Below are 12,492 nucleotides of genomic sequence, written 5' to 3' on the forward strand. Positions count from 1 at the left end.
CGGAATTTCGGCGGATGCTCGCCCGCCGCCACGGTCTTCCGTGGTCAGACGAAAAAGGTTGGTGACCACTGCTTTGAGGACTCTATAGCCTATAGGTCACAATCAACAGAATCCCCAGGAACCCCCTCATCAGACAGTGAAGATCACAAGGGCACTGACAACGTGCGCTCCAGCAAAGTGCCCTGTTTAATGAGCAGGCTACAGTACATTGCACCAGCCTCAGTTCTGAGGGAGGAAGTGTCCTTAAGATCATTTCTGTAGTAATGATGTGGGCTGTGCTATGAAAGCTTTGGGAAACCCTGCTTAGGGCATTGTGAGATTTACTTTTTGTAATACACAAGTAGAGGCCCCAGCCATGCCTCACGCACACACAAAGGCAGGCCCTGCACCAAAAAACCTGGATTCCAAGTATAAAATCAGAGACAGCAGGTGGATACAGACTGGGGGGGGCGTAATAAGCAGCAGTCAACAGCATGCTAATTGTCTTGCATTTTGCAGGCATCGTGGCAGAGGCGAGTTTTAAGGAGACATTTGGCGGCTAACATAGTTGCTTTGCAGATATTTATGGGGAGCTTGGTACGAAGTATGAAATAAACAAATACATGCATCCCACGAAGTGGGTATTCACCCACAAAAGCTCATGCTCCAATATGTCTGTTAGTCTATAAGGCGTCACAGGACTCTCTGCTGCTTTTACAAATATTTTGTATTTTATGGTATATTTTCCCATGATCCTTAAAAGCCAAGTCAAAATACGTATTACGACATAGGTTTACATTGGCATTCACGACTGAATTCGATGAACTCAAGGCAGAACACAAGTAATGAGGTCATCTCTGCTTCACTTGGTGTATTTTCTACCATGACTTGCTCTAATCTGTTCAAACAGGAGCCCTGCTACGCGACTGACAGCTTCCGCACCTTTCTAACAAAGGAGTAGGTGGCAAAAGCCATAGTTCTACCAGCTAGGGAGATTATTTTCTGCCAGAGTTGCTATGCACTCTGAAGTCCAATGGTCTTGAATTTTCACTCTGCATTCAAGGTTTCCCTTGAGTCAAGAAGTTAACTTCTGAAGCAGGATCTAGCCAGGTGGTTTTTAATGAGCACTAAATAGGATAGCCGACTATCACAGCAATAAGCACCTTAGAAAAAGCTGGTAAGAGAAACATATTGTAGGGACTCATCCTGCACTGACAAGAGAATAGACAAAAGTGCTCCTCAGTTCACTGGCAAGCAGTGGCAGAATCCTCCCCTTCGATGAGGAGCAGGCTACTGTACCTCACCAGCCCTTCCTTCCTGGGGAGTGAGACCCAACCACCCAGGAGGTCATCCGGCTAGAGCCACGTCCAATGGTGTTTATCCACCAGTGCTATAGATGTGAGTCGCCATTACTGGACCATCGCTAACGAGCTCACAGGAAAGGGCGGCTGGTCTTGTCATTAAGGCAGTGGACACTTGGACTCTATTCCTAGCTCTGCCACAGACTCGGGTGGTGCAGCACGGGGATGTTATTCACCCCACCTCACAGGGGAGTTGCCAGGAGAAACTCAGCACCGCCGAGGTTTTTGTAACACAGACTGCGTTTTAAAGGGCGAGCGAGCGCCTCTCAGGCACTTCCTCACATCTGCAGTCATAGAACATCCCCGTGGCACCTACAAGAACAAACTAGGTGAGGTGCCCATATGCTAGTGGAGAGTGCCACAGATATTACCCTAAACGTCAACAACAAAGCCAAAGCTTTTCAACTAAAAAACCAAACCCTAAAATGTCACAGGACATGGGGAGTCCACTGGAGAGAGCAGCTGTCACATTGTAAGAGCAACCTGATAATTCGGTCAGCTGAACTGAGCACAAAGTTTAAGAACCTCCACAAGCGTCAACGTAATTTATTAACAAACAGCAACATTCTGTCAGCCTATGTTACACTTAACATGCTATTGGGGTCCCCTGAAATAGCTTCAGCTCTTGTCAAACCTCTTGCGGACCTTTCAGCAGCTTAGAGTCTTGCAGCGAGATGCTGGTGTGAAAAACAATTCTAAAAACACCACCGTGAGTTTCCATCTTTACTGTGTCAACCTGACTCCAGACCAAGTCTGCTCAATTTGCAAGCAAGAAGATTGTTTTTCTAACTGCCAGCCCTGCAAACTCCCTTGGGGACCTGAAAGTCAAGCTAGGTTCTTGCTTGTTCATGCTTCAAAAACAGTAAGACACTGCAGGCCAGATTCTGCCTTCAGGTATATGTATGCAATGATCCCATACTATTTAAAGCCTGCCCTCAGTTACACCCCTCTGAAAACTATATTGAGGTTTAAGTAAGGACAAACTTTGGCCCTGCAGTTGGAGCTTCTTAACCCTACAGTTGATGGCTGAGCCAGAATAAAACCCAACTCCCTCTGCTGTTGCTGTACTGGCTCCTGGAAAGCCAACAGGAGTAAAATCTGATTTTTTCCCCGCACACTGTGCAGCTGCAACCCCAACACATGCAGGGAGTAGATCTGCTGAGTCAGGAGCTTCACTCCTTAAAACTCTTTTCCACGATGCCCACAAAAAACTGACAACAGCTAAGCACCTCATCATGCTGACTAATACTGCCATATTGTGTCTTTGTACTCAGTCAGTCTGCAGCCATCTGTTGTCTTGTGTCTTACATTTAATTTGTAAGTTCTTTGAGGCTGGGATACTCTTGTTTCTGTGTTTGTACAGCACCTAACACAACCAAGCCCTGTCTGTGATCGGGTCCCTTAGGTGCTTACTACAGTAATATTTACAGACACTTTTCCGAATAAAAATCGCAACTGTCAGCTGTTCTGTCTATACAGCATCTGGAAAAATGGAACCCTAGCCTGGTAAATTTCTAGGCACTGCCACAATAAAGGTGTTAAAATAAGAATGAATATAAACCCCACTCCACAAAGCAACAACCGCTACAACTGCCACTGTCCTCCGTGGGGAAACGAAGTCAGGGTAGGACAGGCCCCCTCCCTCTCTGTAGGGATAGGAGTGGGGTGGGGTGATGGCTGGTGCCCTAAACAGTAGCTACTAGGTAAGGGAAGCTTCTGAAAGTTCAATAGACTGAGAGGCCACTGTCATCAAAACACCAGAAGTCAGGTTCCTATGACCCTGTCTGTCATTCAAGACCAGCAAACAGGAAAAGTTTGTTACAATATACCTAAGGCAAATCACTGCTAACTCTGACCTGCAAATAGCCAGAACACAAGAGGTTAGATCCTAGCTATTAGCTAAAATTCTGACAATCAGGTCAGCTACTTTGTTCGCTGCAGGAAACCCCAACTTCATCTTAAAATGAGAATTGATCCACTTGGCACTAGGACCCTGCAGATGGTGAGTGCTGCGAGCCTGCGCTCTGAAAAACTGCACCATTTCACAACTTCAGCAACAGCCAGAGCAGCAACAACGCCAGCCTGCAAGCACTGACGGACAGTGAGGTTGTTATTTTTGTTTTCTATTCCTTATGCCACACATTCCACGTTTTTCTGGTTAGCTAAAACTGAAGCGATCAAGATTGCAATCAATCTATCAGAAGCACCTCACTGAAAAGGTAACCATAGCAACACTGAGGAACACAGGATGCTGCAGCCAAGCTACATCTGTCTGGTAACAGGAAGAGGTTAGTCAATTTCAGCTCAAGATCATCTCCATCAAAACAACGCACCCATTATTTCACAGCTGAACACCTTTCCATAGTCATCAATAGCTTTGGCCTTTAACCATCTATACACTGTACATAGCATTTAACCTTCATTGTTTCTAACTGTATCCAGGGTAAACTCTTAAACATACACCTACTCTGCTCTTATAGCTCAAAGATTTAAAGCAACTAAAACAAATGTTTTCACTGTTCCTTCCTTATTTGGATTTAAACGATACTGCTGACAAAACAAAATTGCTTTTTACCGATTAGCTGCACTCCTGTCATTTTCCTCCGCCCTCTGAACCATTAATACACATTTTTTAATTCAGCTCATCTCGTTCAGTGCATTGCTGGTTTTCTGATATGCAACATTATTCTTTATCTTCAAAATACTGAAAAACTGAAATTAAGGCTCATTTATAAAGGTATCTAGGAAGAGAAGCAATATAACTCGATGAGAAACCACCCACATTGCAGCATTAACACATACACGCAAATCATGTAACCACCCAAACAGACAGATGGAGAAGAACATTCATCGGGATGCTGAAGGGGAGATGTGGCTCAAGGTTAATTTTATATCTGAGTGTATCACAATCCTCATGTATTTTCTAAATTATTTCTGTTCGGACTCATGTGGTAATATGTTATTCTTTAAACTGGATTTACTCCAGACCTCCCAAGCCCTTGAAGGGTAAATGCAGAAACCCCTGCAACTCAGCATCCAAAGGTCCCAATGGGGATTTGGGTCTTTATGCTGCAGACATCTCACAAATGAAGGCTCAAACCTCCAAACCGACAGCTCCAGAGACCCCTCTCCTAGTAACCAGTTAGACCTGGTACTGCTAGACGTGTCCAGCAGAGGATTGTAAAGTGCTTTGCATTTCACTTAGCAATGAATCTGTGAAGTGCGTCGATATTACTGACCCTATGTGGAGGGACCTGCCCGAGGTTACCTGGCAAGCCTTTGGCAGAGCCAAATGGAATCCAGATCACCCACGTCCTAGGTTGAGACTGTCCCTCCCACCTAGCTAATAAAGGATGTGATGTTACAGGACTCCACCAAAGGTGCTCAGTGAATCTACTGGGCTGCACCTGAACGAACTGGAAGGAGTAGTGAATTTCGGTTCACAAAAGAGAGAAAAAAAGAGCACTCTACTGCACCGACTACTAAGAGAAACTCACAGTGTTCTAGAATGCAGCCATTCAATCAGGGGCGCTATCTAGGCCAACACATCCTTGTGTGGCTCACTGTCATTATGAAATGGCCTGATTCAGTCTGGAGTGAGTCCCACTGAAATTGTTTCTTGCCATCAAAGCCATCTGGAGGAAAGGTTTAATTTGTAATAATGAGATTTAAGGTCTGTAATGGCATTTACGCAACAACTGCAGTATGCAAGTTAACTGGGTACAGTGACTATTAGTCATTTATCTTTAATGTCAAGACACGAGCATCACCAGGCCGAGTTTTCCATTCAGAAATGAGGGTCGTTGGCGTGCCGTGATAAAACGATCCACCTGATAATGAAGCAAGCGGAGGGGATCTCTCTGCTCTCTAACTCATCCATTAAAGGTCTTTGGGAAGAACTGATTACTGGGGCTGACTCTCTCAAGAGAAGTGCTGGAGGACGAAGAGGGTGTGCAGGGGTAGGCAGGAAGAAAGGCATAAGAGGAAGTCAGGCCTCTCAGCTGTGTGCTTTGAGGGAAGGAATCCATGGAAGCGAGCTCCATCAAGGAAGAGTGCAAACAAGAGAGGTCTGGAGGGTGGAGGAGAGAAAGCAGGTCACCATGGACTTGGTAGACGTCAGAGACTCCTTCCCTCTTTGTGTTATGTCATATCTGTATGGTGGTAGCACCTAAAGGCCCGGTCAGAATCAGAGCCCCATTGTGATGGGCACTGCACAGACACATAGGCAAGAAGAGAGCGTGCCACTACCAGTCTCCCCCAAATATCTGCTATTTCAGATCCTAGTAGCTTACATCATTCCACGTTCCTGCTGAAGAACCAGCCTCAGTCTTCAGGTCTGCTTGTTTGTGACTCTCACGGAAGGGCACTCGCTCTCTCTATCGGAGCATGGGGGGGACGGAAGAGACGTTCCTTCCTTCCCTGCACTAGTAGCACAGAAGGCCTGCTGTCTTCCTAGCTCCATCTCTCACCTCTGATAGAAGTCCCCACTAGGCCCTGTGCAAACATCCAGCGCTGTCACCAGAGCAAAGGGTCATCCCCAGCTGCTGCACTGTTAGAGGTGTCATCCTTCACACCAGCATCACACCAGGGTTCTCTCTCCTCATTGCCAGTGGCTGTTCACCTGGAAGCTAGAGGGTATGGGGACGTTCTCAAGCTCCGTACCGGGGTGAGGTACCCACTGAGTGCAGAAAAGCTGCCCATAGCGTGACTGCACCAGCAACGTCTACCTCGTTATGTACAAAAGGAGTTACAGAATACCAGCTTCTATTCAAATACCTCACGTGCAGGTTCATGTTTATCAAGTCTTTTAAAGATGACAGCTTACATTGAGCACAGAAGTAAACACACTGGACAGTAACAATGAGGCAGCACTAGGATGACTGTCTCAACAAGCACTGCTGTATTTACTCAATGCCCAAATGTCAACACTAACACTAAATTACAGAGCTAATCAAAGATCCAGCTTTCAGACACCCACTTAAGAACATAAGAACGGCCACACTGCGTCAGACCAACGGTCCTTCTAGCCCAGTGTTCTGTCTTCAAACAGTGGCCAATGACAGGTGCTTCAGAGGGAATGAACAGAACAGGGAGTCATCAAGAAAAAGTAGAAGGCCTACAAGGAGTGGAAGATGGGAGTGATCAGCAAGGAAAGCTACCTTAACGAGGTCAGAACATGTAGGGATAAAGTGAGAAAGGCCAAAAGTCATGTAGAGTTGGACCTTGCAAAGGGAATTAAAACCAATAGTAAAAGGTTCTATAGCCATATAAATAAGAAGAAAAAAAAGAAAGAAGAAGTGGAACCGCTAAACACTGAGGATGGAGTGGAGATTAAGGATCATCTAGGCATGGCCCAATATCTAAACAAATACTTTGCCTGTCTTTAATGAGGAGCTTAGGGATAATGGTAGGATGACAAATGGGAATGAGGATATGGAGGTAGATCTTACCACATCTGAGGTAGAAGCTAAACTCAAACAGCTTAATGGGACTAAACTGGAGGGCCCAGATAATCTTCATCCAAGAATATTTAAGGAACTGGCACATGAAATTGCAAGCCCATTAGCAAGAATTTTTAATGAATCAGTAAACTCAGGGGTTGTACCGTACGACTGGAGAATTGCTAACATAGCTCCTATTTTTAAGAAACAACAAAAAAGTGATCCAAGTAACTACAAGCCTGTCAGTTTGACATCTGTAGTACGCAAGGTTTTGGAAAAAATTCTGAAGGAGAAAGTAGTTAAGGACATTGAGGTCAATGGTAATTGAGAAAAAATACAACATGGTTTTACAAAAGGTAGATCGTGCCAAGCCAACCTGATCTCCTTCTTTGAGATGGTAATAGATATTTTAGACAAAGGAAACGCAGTGGATCTAATTTACCTTGATTTCAGTAAGGCATTTGATACGGTTCCACATGGGGAATTATCAGCTAATTTGGAAAAGGTGGGGATCAAGATGAAAATTGAAAGGTGGATAAGTAACTGGTTAAAGGGGAGACAACAACAGGTCGTACTGAAAGGTGAACTGTCAGGCTGGAGGGAGGTTAGTAGTGGAGTACCTCAGGGATCGGTTCTGGGACCAGTCTTATTTAAATCTTTTTATTACCGACCTTGGCACAAAAAGTGGGAATGTGCTAATAAAGTCTGCGGATGACACAAAGCTGGGAGGTATTGCTAATACAGAGAAGGACCAGGATATCATACAGAAAGATCTGGATGACCTTGTAAACTGGAGTAATAGTAATAGGATGAAATTTAATAGTGAAAAGTGCAACGTCAGGCATTTAGGGATTAATAACAAGAATTTTGGTTATAAATTGGGGACACATCAGTTGGAAGTAACAGAGGAGGAGAAGGACCTCAGAGTATTGGTTGATCACAGGATGACGATGAGCGGCCAATGTGATATGGCAGTTAAAAAAGCTAATGCGGTCTTGGGATGCATCAGGCGAGGTATTTCCACTGGAGATAAGGAGGTGTAAGTACTGTTTCACAAGGCACTGGTGAGACCTTATCTGGAATAGTGTGTGCAGTTCCAGTCTCCCATGTTTAAGAAGGATGAGTTCAAACTGGAACAGGTACAGAGATGGGCTACTAAGATGATCCGAGGAATGGAAGATCTGTCTTATGAAAGGAGACTCAAAGAGCTTGGCTTGTTTAGCCTAACCAAAAGAAGGCTGAGGGGAGATATGATTACTCTTTATAAATATAATCAGAGGGACAAATATCAGGGAGGGAGAGGAATTATTTAAGCTTAGTACTAATGTAGACACGAACAAATGGATATAAACTGGATACTAGGAAGTTTAGACTTGAAATTAGACAAAGGTTTCTAACCATTAGAGGAGTGAAGTTCTGGAACAGCCTTCCAAGGGGAGTAGTGGGGGCAAAAGACATCTGGCTTCAAGACTAAGCTTGATAAGTTTATGGAAGGGATGGTATGATGGGGTAGACTAATTTTGGCAATTAATTGGTGTTTGACTATTAGCAGTAAATATGCCCAATGGCCTGTGATGGGGTGGGATCTGAGTTACTACACAGAATTCTTTCTTGGGTGCTGGCTGGTGAGTCTTGCCCACATGCTCAGAGTTTAACTGATCGTCATATTTGCAGTCGGGAAAGAATTTTCCTCAAGGGCAGATTGGCAGAGGCCCTGTAAGTTTTTCGCCTTCCTCTGCAGCGTGGGGCATGGGTCACTTGCTGGAGGATTCTCTGCAGCTTGAGGTCTTCAAACACAATTTGAGGACTTCAGTAAGTCAGATATAGGTTAGGGAGTTGTTACACGAGTGGGTGGGTGAGATTCTGTGGCCTGCGTTGTGCAGGTGGTCAGACTAGACGATCATAATGGTCCCTTCTGACCTTAAAGTCTATGAGTCTAAGTGATCCGTCCCCTGCTGCCCATTCCCAGCTTCTGGCAAACAGTGCCTAGGGACCCTCAGAGCACAGGGTTGAATCCCTGACCACATTAGCTAATGGCTATTGATGGACCTATCCTCCATGAACTTATCTAATTCCCTTCTGAACTCCATTATAGTTTTGACCTTCACAACATCCCCTGGCAACAGGCTCCACAGTTTGACTGTGCGTTGCATTATATTTTGTTCTTGTGCCCAAGAAATGACAGTGTCTGGCACAGAGCAGATGTATTTAGAAAAATACACAGGATTGAGGAATCAATGCCATTGGCTAACTAGAGCTCCAACCTGCACCTTAGGGGACATCTGACTGGCAGAATTCTCAGCCAATCAGAGGAGTAAGCTGCTCTTACCTGTAGAAGTATTTCTCAAAGACTATACACCAATAGCCAATAAGAAAGTAGGGATTTGCATGAAGAGCCTCCACAAGCATATATCCACTTGTGCCGATGGGATATTATCCAAGGACACAGATTTCCTACTGCCCTCAAAATATGACACTTTTCCCCGCAGCAAATGATCAGCACCTCAACTTCTGCCCCAGCAACATATGCTCCCTAGGAAGGCTTACCCCATTAAAAAAAAAAAAAATCACACACTTTTAAAGCTTTCCCTCCTTATGAACGTGCTTTCAGATGCCAGTCTAGACTACATAAAAGTTCACTTATGGTAGCAAGGATGTGGGGCCAAGGATTCGTGTTTTGGATTATCTTGTGTTTTGTCCCTTAGAAGAGTTTCATACTAGGAGGCAGGCAAATCTGAAGTTCTAGAACACTGTAATCACAACAGAGTGCCTCAAAACCACTAAAAGATAAAGCTTTTTAAATCAACACCTGTGTTGGCAAAAGTGTTTTGTGCATGTTTCACAGATGCATGTTAAACTTTAATTTGTTGTTTAAAGCATTTCGAAGATGTTATACGTGTGAAATGAATTGGAATACTTTTAGTACAAGAGATGCTATAGTCAGATTTGGGTTTCTATAGGCAATCCATAATGATTTTGTTTTTTTGTGATTTTATTACACTCTGCAGAGTTCTTGATCACCAAAGGCAAGATGTTTGAAAGAATATGTAACTACAGTCAGCAAAATGAAACCTGCTTCCATGCCTTGGATGGGTTGAAGGTTGAAAGCATCTCACCAAGGAAAAAGGTGAATTACATTGAAATGTAAAAAAATTGTAGCAACAAGCAGCATCTGAGTTAAACTGAAAAAATGTGTGTTTTTTAAAACGTTCTATGCAGGCGTCATTATGTTTAAGAACAATCCCACTTCTGTAAGAGTCTCTGGGGGTATTTTGGCCTTTCTGGATATGCTCTCATTTGTTTTTAAAAGTTTGCTGATAGGAACAGCTGCACAAAAACAGAATCTTTGTTTCTACAAATAGGTCACCTGCTTGGAAATAACTGTTACCAAATTGTGGAAATAGTTCATTCATTGACATTTGTACTAGCACTTCTCTTCCTAAACTGTGAAAGAAAACACCTTTCCACATCCCTCTAACAGTGCCACTGCTGTATGTGTGTGAACTGTATCACAGTGCTGTCTGGACAGCACTGATACAAGCAGAAAGGGCTTCACAAATGAATAAATACCACTATTAATGTTTGGGTCTCCAGGTGGGGCAGAAGGCAAATGAATCAATAAATGAAGAACCAGTTTTCATGCAATTATCCCTAGCAACATTATCAATGAGGAATATAAAGATTAAATAAAGCAGAACTGTTTCTAACCACACACTGGTGGTCTCAGACGAGAGCTAGGAGTCCAGAACTCTAGAGTTCTAATTCCAACTATGCCGATAACTCACTATGGGGAAATTATTTCACTTCTTTGTGCCTGAGGTTTCCCATCTATAAAATGGGAACTCTGCCACCTACTTACGTCATAGGGGAAATGCAAGGCTCTATTAATGTTTACACAGCACCTCAGAGAGTACTATCTAGAGCAGGGGTTCTCAAACTAGGGTTGGGACCCCTCAGGGGGTCACGAGGTTATTACATGGGGGGTTGTGAGCTGTCAGCCTCCACCCTAAACCCCGCTTTGCCTCAAGCATTTATAATGGGTTAAATATATTTAAAAAGTGTTTTTAATTTAAGGGGGGTCGCACTCAGAGGCTTACTATGTGAAAGAGGTCACCAGTACAAAAGTTTGAGAACCACTGATCTAGAGGTTAAGTACACCCCCATTAAAGAGGGGATTTTTTTTTAATTTACAGTAAAACATTAGCAAAATTCCTCATTTCTGTGCTGCCCCCACATCATATGAGAACCAGATTAGGACTGAAAACAGCTGCCAAAGCAATGGGCGATTCAACCTCACTCTTTTCTTGCGTTTTATAGCCACACTGATTTCAAGAGAGCTCGATTAGGCTTCACCACCACAGGGAGATAAAGAGAATGCTTGCTGGGTTACGGTGCCCCCTTCCCGCAGAATTGCCAGGGTGAGCTGGGTCTTGAGCAATGCTAAGCATCACTCATTTCCTTGGCACTTGATCTCTTTACACTACATAAACCAAAACCTTAGAGCGGGAGTTCTTGGGGGCAGGGACGAGAACCCACCTCCTCCCTATGTCCGTCCAGCCCCCAGGCCGCCAGAGCCCAACCAGGCACCACTGCAATATTAAGACTAAACCTCCAGACAAAAGGCAGGTCTGGGCTGAAAGGGCCACATCAGCAGCCAACAGGAAACCGGCTGCAAAGAGAAACTTCTGCAGTGCCCCGCCCTGGCACCAACCCGGGGCAGGGAGGTGGGGCTGCCCATCCCAGCGCCAACCCTCGCAGACGGGAGCCCCCCCGCCCTGGCCCCCGGGGCCACCCCACCCCCCATTCCCCAGGGGGCTGCCCAACCCAGCGCCAACCCTCGCAGACGGGAGCCCCCCCGCCCTGGCCCCGGGGGCCACCCCACCCCCCATTCCCCAGGGGGCTGCCCAACCCAGCGCCAACCCTCGCAGACGGGAGCCCCCCCGCCCTGGCCCCCAGGGGCCACCTCACCCCCAATCCCGGGGGGCTGCCCATCCCAGCACCAACCCTCGCAGACGGGAGCCGCCCCGCAGAGGGAGCCCTGTCCGGTGCCGCGGGGGGTCGGTACCTGCTGCCCGGCCGCCCCCTGAGCTGCTCACCCTCGGCTCCGGCCCCCGGCTCCGCCCGCCCCGCCCCTTGCCCGCGGTTGGCGATCGTACCGCCTGACACACCCGCACTCGCCGGTTTCTCAATGCGGAACTTTCCGGTCAGGCATCGCCTGGGCAGCCCGCACGGGTCCTACGGAAAGGGTCGCGCAGGCGCGGTAAGCCGCGGAGGCCAACAAGAAGCGAGGCGTGAGATCACTGTACGGCAAGGGGAAGGGGACATAGGGGGCGGGGCCTAAAACAAGGAGGGGCGGGGCAGGCGCGCCAGTAGGGGACCAGCGAGTGCACGGGGGGGGCTGATCCTGAGGGACCCGGTGTGTGGGGGCAGCGCCAGGGAGCCGCTGCCGGGGCGGGGGTCTGAGCGCACCAGCACCTACAAACACACACACCCCTAGATCCAACACCCCCACCCCTATACCCCTAGTTCCAACACCCCCCCTACACCCCTATACCCCTAGTTCCAACACCCCCCCTACACCCCCCCTAGTTCCAACACCCCCCCTAGTTCCAGCACCCCCCCACCCCTATACCCCTAGTTCCAACACCCCCCCACACCCCCCCAGTTCCAGCACCCCCCCACCCCTACACCCCTAGTTCCAGCACCTACAG

At 46.5% G+C, this 12,492-nt stretch overlaps 1 protein-coding gene across 4 annotated transcripts in view; it reads right to left on the reverse strand.

Annotated features, from left to right (window-relative positions):
• Positions 1-12,040, reverse strand: part of DCTN1 (dynactin subunit 1) — a 134,683-nt gene extending 122,643 nt beyond the window's left edge. Inside the window, exon 1 of one of the 4 annotated variants that reach the window (XM_050944872.1) lies at positions 11,950-12,040. The gene's annotated coding sequence lies outside the window, so the exon portion shown is untranslated. Of the gene's footprint in view, positions 1-3,915; positions 4,045-11,317; positions 11,525-11,877; positions 11,899-11,949 lie in introns of those variants that run through there. The other 3 variants (XM_050944876.1, XM_050944874.1, XM_050944875.1) reach the window with 3 other exon arrangements.
• Positions 12,041-12,492: the final 452 nt, after the last annotated feature.

Source organism: Gopherus flavomarginatus, chromosome 3, assembly GCF_025201925.1.
Source record: "Gopherus flavomarginatus isolate rGopFla2 chromosome 3, rGopFla2.mat.asm, whole genome shotgun sequence".
Lineage (NCBI taxonomy): Eukaryota > Metazoa > Chordata > Testudines > Testudinidae > Gopherus > Gopherus flavomarginatus.